Here is a 6,915-nt window from a genome sequence, read left to right on the forward strand (position 1 = left end):
TGGTGCTAAACGGTAGGGCGACTTGGCTACTGGAGTAGCTCCTGGGACTAAGTCGATTCTGAACTCGACTTGTCGCTGCGGAGGTAATCCGGGTAACTCTTCTGGGAAAATGTCGGGGAAGTCGCTTACTACAGGGATGTTCTTTAGTTCTTTCGTTTCTAGGTTCGTGTCGACGACGTGAGCAAGGAATGCGTGGTATTCTTTGCGCAGATATTTCTGTGCTTGAATACTAGATATAATGCGAAGACTCGCACCAGGTTTGTCGCCGTAGACTATAAGAGTTTCGTTAGACGGGAGGTTTAGTCGGACTGCTTTCTCGTAGCACATGATGTCGGCGCGATGAAGACTTAGCCAATCCATGCCGATAATAACGTCGAAACTTTTTATTGAGACCGGCATAAGGTCGATTGGGAATGAATGGTTTGTTGGGTTTTGAGCATTCTAACACTTCCTAAGTGTACATGCAACCCTAAATACCTTGGATCTATGTTTTCTCTATTATACATGCAAATAAGAACTTCCAAGGTATTATCCTAATCTAGCATACATAACAATGACTATAGCAAGATAGAATACATACCTCTTTGGTGTAGAATGTCTTCATGAAGTTTGAGTGCCTAGTGCCCCAAGTGTGACACCTCAAATGGAATCACAATCATCAAAACACTTAGAATGACTTGAGAGAATTCTACACTCACCAAAATCGGCTAGCCCTTTCTTGAATACTACTAGTGGCCAATTTTTCCTCAATAATAAGATGCTTATATAGTTACACAATTAGGGTAAACTCTTAATTGTCATGGCTTTCCATTTCCTTGGATCCATGGGTACAAATACACCATGGAGCATCCATGGACCATCCTATGGGTTTTAGCCCAACTTGATTATCCATGGAGCATTAGCCCACTATACAAGTATGGATGATTTACACTATCAACCCATATATTTAATTAGTCTTCTTTTGATCACTTAATTAATCCTAGATTAATTCTTGATCAATACTAATTAAATAATCTTATTATTCTTATTATTAATATACTAGAACTTATAATATATTAATAACCATAAGTGTCTTATTTCTCTCATTCAAGTGCATGATGGTATGCAACCCAAATGGACCATGCCGGGTCGGGTCAAGTCTTACCAAATATAGTTATGGACTTAGACATTAATCCAACAGTCTCCCACTTGGATAAGTCTAAAACTATTATTGCGTATGACTTCAGGAACCAACCGGCAATCGTAGCTCTCAAAAGCTTTTGTCGAACTCTGACCTTGTAGATGAACTCTGACCTTTGTCAGTGACTTGTCCATTAGATAAGGGATCATATATTCCTCCATTCTAGATATCATATGGACTGAGACATGGATTATAATCATTCTCTCTGTCCATTTGTTGTTTCCCGATTTCCGATTTATGACAACTGACTAATTGAACAAATCAAATCAGTCCTGGCCCGGCCGAGCACTTCCATTTGTCATCATCAAATCATCGAGGGGCCCACAGATATCGCTTTTATCCCGAAGGTAAAAGGAACGGATAAACTTCGACTCATATGGCTTGTTCTACTACTTGTTGAATCATACACAAAGGCACGTTTTATAGCACCGAGTTACCAAGTGCGTTTTCGTGCTATCAATGTACTATCAACTCATAGTAACAACTCATATCTCTAGGTTTGAAGAATATAAGATATTATCGTCTCATGATCACTCGTGATAAAATCCATGAAGTGATTCCAATGAGCGCGGGTTGAATCCAATACTCAGAACTTATGAGCACTCATGATTGTTTTAGCCTTGTCCAACACCTTAGACCTCTACAACCCATCATGACAGTCTTAATTCATATCTACTTCCAACATATGACCGACTGTGGATAGTTTGAATAACTTAGTCATTCCGAAAGAATAACCCAGTTTATTCGGGAAGTCAAAACATGCAAAGTGAAACACAATAATAATTGAATCCAATATGGTATCAACTCTTTGAACATAAATAAACACCTTTTATTTATCACCATATGATTACACATTATTCATTGTATACTGTTTCAGCTATCAACTTTATTCTTGAATTTAAAACAATAGTTGTCCCATGCACCAAGCATGTACACTATGTTTTTTTCAAAACACTAGTCATGCCACACACTAAGTATGCATACTATGTTTGTCTATGATCTTTACTTTGTGAACTAGATCCATTGAACATAACTTCAATGATTCTCTTTTCACACTCCCAAATCCTTACTGCAAATGCAAGAATTCCAAATTCATGCCATTTACTGGAATCTGTCAGATTCTAAACTTATGTGCATTGATCCTCTTGTAATGATTATGCACAAAGTCATAAAGACTTGACAACAAACATTACAGATCATTCCAAAGGAGATCAACTCCTTGGAACCATCCTTCTTGCATTAAGTTTCCTTAATCTTACACAGAGTGAAAATTCTAACTTTGAAACATTTCCAGATTCCATTTTGACTATCACTTCTGAAAGAGAGTTGCCTCCTTACAGATTATGTCAATATGGTCCTTCCAGAATTATCACTATACTTCCAACTGTCCTTGAGCAACCAATCTTTGGTAAACCTTAGATTGTCCTCGACAATTGTTTAATCCTTTTAGTCATATCCAGTTCTAAACTTTTTCCCTTCTTAATGCCCCAGGCATTCGGAAAATTTTAGAACGGATGATTATAGCACATGTAATCGATCCTATATCCGAAGCATATGGGACACGATTCATGATGTCTTACATAAAGACTAAACCAGTCTTTTGCTATAATATTTCCATTTCAATTTGCCAAGTTCTCATAATTCAGATTATGAAAAGGGATGCCGTAATCATAATCGAATTTTAGAACGCAAATAATGGACCCATATACAGAATTTCCTTATGTTGAGCCATTCCAACATGAAATTCATATATATCCTTGACTAAATGATTAAAACCTCAGATCTAAACCTTATAGATTTGATATGAAGTATAATTTCCTCTCCCTTAATTATAGCAAAACAACTTTTTCCCAATTAAAATTTTTGTTTTTCTATAATTAACATTGCTAACTTGCAATACTTATCATAATTATCATGCTCCCACTAACATGATGATTATTAGCATAACACTTATGCTCCCACTAGCTTTGACATGTACTCAGAAATCAGCTGATTTTCTTACCAAGGTTCAGATTTCTGATACTAGATTGTTTTGATAAGTCTTTATCAAAATCATACACCTTCCCTTAGATAGCACACTTGTGTATCTAAACAATTATGAAGAGGGATGCCGTAATCATAATGTTTAGACCTTTTTGCCACTTCTCACAAGTCCAGGTTAGTGTGCCGGTTAACCACACGTGCTCCACTAACGACTTTGAGAATGCAAATATCACAATTGCTATCTAGATAAAATCTACTTAGTGAAAGTGTTTCCTCACCATCATTTTCATGAATCGGAGAGAAACCTTATGACACTTAGATTTATATGGTGTATGAGTTCCTACCCATATGAATTTGTCAAACCATAATCACAAGACAAAGATAATGACAAATCCAAAACCATATGGATTGAACTCAATCTTAACTTCTTGCCACCTGGCAGCTCAAGGGCCTGCCATTGCTTCCAAGTTGTTATGCAACAAACTGAGAACTCTAAGAACTCATATGCAAAGCCAACTTTAACTGGAATGGGCACAGATATGTCAACACGATAGGTTATAAACCTCAAGTCGTGTGCTAGCGAAGAACTTCAGGTTTTATTCTTGATTATTTCTTGAGACTTTCAAGACCTTTAAGACTCCCACTGTCCTCTTGACATGTAAGACTCCCTTGTCAAACATCCAAGAGATAGTGCGGATTCTAATCAAGAAAAACACTTTACCCAATTGGCCTAAGTTGGTCTTTGTTTTTATCCAAAACATCACAACTTACCAATTTCAAATGTACAAGAGTAGAAAAACTTTTACTCTTACATTTGACAAGTGTTTTAACCTTCTTTTGAGACATGTCACTCAAATTACAATCTTGGAGTATGACTCTAAGACTTGTATTGGAACGAAGTATGACTCATCTTCTTGATTTAACCACTTCAACAATTCAAGATCCCTCTTCTTAGTCATAAGAATGCACTAAGATTTCCTTAGAGAACTAATTGTGCTATGGTTTCTTAATCATTAAGATGATCACAAAAACTGATACTAAAGTAATCTCCCATCTTTTCAGATTTGAGAAACTTTTATCCTTCTGCCTAAATTGATTCTTCTTATTCGCTCTGCCTTACATTGGAACCTTTTCCAATGTCTCAGAGTTACACTTAAGCTTGTAAGTATAATCATATTTACTAAACTTAAGTAAATCATGACGAATAGTCTTATCAAACTTTTTGTGGTGGACTTGACCAGTGCACAAGAATGTGTACTCGATCCCTTAGTCCTTTACTTGATTCACACATCCATGTGAACAAGTAATTAGTCTTAATTTTCCAAAACTTGAAAGTTCTCATTCATCATACTATACAACTTGCATGATTCCAAGTTCCGGTCCAATTGAACCTTGGATGATGAGAATCTTTCCTTATTTGGTAAATTTAGACATTACCACAAATGAAAGAATCAATTTCATATTTCCACTCTTGCTCTTAACGGAATTATATAAGCAACAATTTTTCCTCAAATGCCATCGTAAGGATATTTTAAAATAAAAAAAAATTCTCTTTTATTTTAAAACTTTGCGGAAAAAACTTATCCTTACAATCCATATGAGAACTTGTTGTTATCTATTCCTAGGCAATATCTCCTAACTCCTAAGAAGTAGCTCAAGAATCCGATTTTTCAAACTATGTGATAGAAATCCATCTACGCGATTAGATTCAGCATATTCTTTCTTTAAGTTTCTTCACTTTTTTTTCCTTTGATTCTTAAAACATCTCCATGTGACCCAGTCACATCATGTATCAAGAATCTCAGAATAGAAACTTAACAGAGTTAGATAGTGGAATTTACCTGAAGTAGAGTCAAACTTATTGACTTTAACATCCTTAGGTAAATTTGGCAGCTTCGCAACCAATGCCCTTTCTTTGGCAATACAAACATATGGACCCTTTGATAATGGTACACAGGACTATCACAGACTTAGCTTTTCTCTTTACCATTTGGTCAACCGAGTTGACTATAGCCGATCCCTTTCCATTGGGTAGAGAATGCTTTACTGGATATCCAATGTCATCATTGTCAATGTCCATAAAGTTTTAGGAAGTTGATCTTAACAAATAGATAAGATCATTAAGGGTCTTGTCATAGTCTTTTTCATAGGTGTTCCAAAAGAACTCACTATGTGACTTAGAAAGTAGTTGAACCACCAACTTTCTCAAGACTTTGACACCCAACTCTCCCGGCTTGTCAATATGTGACTACATCTCCAAGATGTGACCACACCTAGACCTTGCCTTGCCTAATAGGGCCTGAGTGACCTTAAACTTTTCAAGAACTTGTGGGTTAGGGAGAATAATTTGAAGAGGTGAAGAAGTATGATATCCATGGGACATCATCTTCATTAGGAAACCTTGTTTCAAGAGATTTGGGAAGATCATAGGTGTCTAAACCAGACATCTTTTGGGAGATATTCAAGATAGTTGATTTAAAGTCCTTAATATGACACCCAATATGAAATATTAAGGCTAGGACCCAACAAACTATTTTATAACTTAGAAGAGGTATGCCGTAATCCAAGCTATAAAATATTTGAAGGTAGGTGAATGACGATTCACCAATTTCCACCAAGATAAACGAAATGTATTATCAGGTTTTAATTGGTTTTGAAACTCCTAGATCTTTGAGATTCATTGAACTTTTCAAAGGCATGTTTCAATCTCGAGTGTGCTCTTCAGGTTTTGTGACTGGGATGCCGAGGATCACAAAACAAGGTGTGAAGTAACCATGCAAATCACTTGGTACCCTTAATAAATTACCCCTCAATCGATGTGCCGGTTAACCACACACGCTCCATCAATACTATGATAAATATTAAGTCACCCTTTACCTACCTTGTTAAGTCCAAGTTAGTGTGCCGGTTAACCACACACGCTCCACTAACGACTTAGACAAAGTGTAAAGTGTAATTTCATGGATTAGCACCTTATTCACATTTTTCCTAAGTAACTAAGATTGGGTATTATTAAGAGTTTAGTTACTTAGTATTATCATTAATACTTTTAATGAAGGGAGAATTCTAGTCCTGTCAAACCCGTTCGGCTAACGACCCTCCACCAGTCAAGCAAGCGGTGGGTGAGAGTGGACACCCATTAAGTTGCCATTTTATAGGCAACAACCTTATACCCACCTTATAGACCGGCTTCGTGAATGAGGCGTACTAGCGGTAAGACTGACTTTACTCTTATACATATATATATTATTAACTTATAATATTATAAAGTATAAGGGTTGAATTTTAACTTTTAAAATTCTAAGGGCTAACTTGGAATTAAAGTATTCATAAGTGAAAACTTTACAAATTCCAAAACTTGAGGGCAAGTTTTGAAACTATTCAAAACTAATTAATTCCATAACTTATGTGTTTAAAGTAGTTTTAATCCAAAAACTCTTCAAGTTCCATAACTTGAGGACAAGTTATGGAAGACTTTAAACTAATAAAAGAATTAACTTTTCTTTATTTTATAACTTATGGAATTAATTAAGGTTACACTTTTTTTTTTTTTTTATTAAATGAAGAGACTCTTGGTCCTCCATAACTTGAGGACAAGTTATGGAGTCATAAAGCCATTTAATTAGAACTAGACTCTTCATTTTTGTAACCTTTGCCAACTTTTATGAGTTTTAAGATTCATAAATGTGACTTATAAGTTACATAAACACATTTTATGAACTTCTTTTAGATTAATTTGGATTAAAACCAAC

The sequence above is a fragment of the Lactuca serriola genome, chromosome 8 (genome assembly GCF_051521515.1).
Source record: "Lactuca serriola cultivar US96UC23 chromosome 8, Lser_US96UC23_V15, whole genome shotgun sequence".
NCBI lineage: Eukaryota > Viridiplantae > Streptophyta > Magnoliopsida > Asterales > Asteraceae > Lactuca > Lactuca serriola.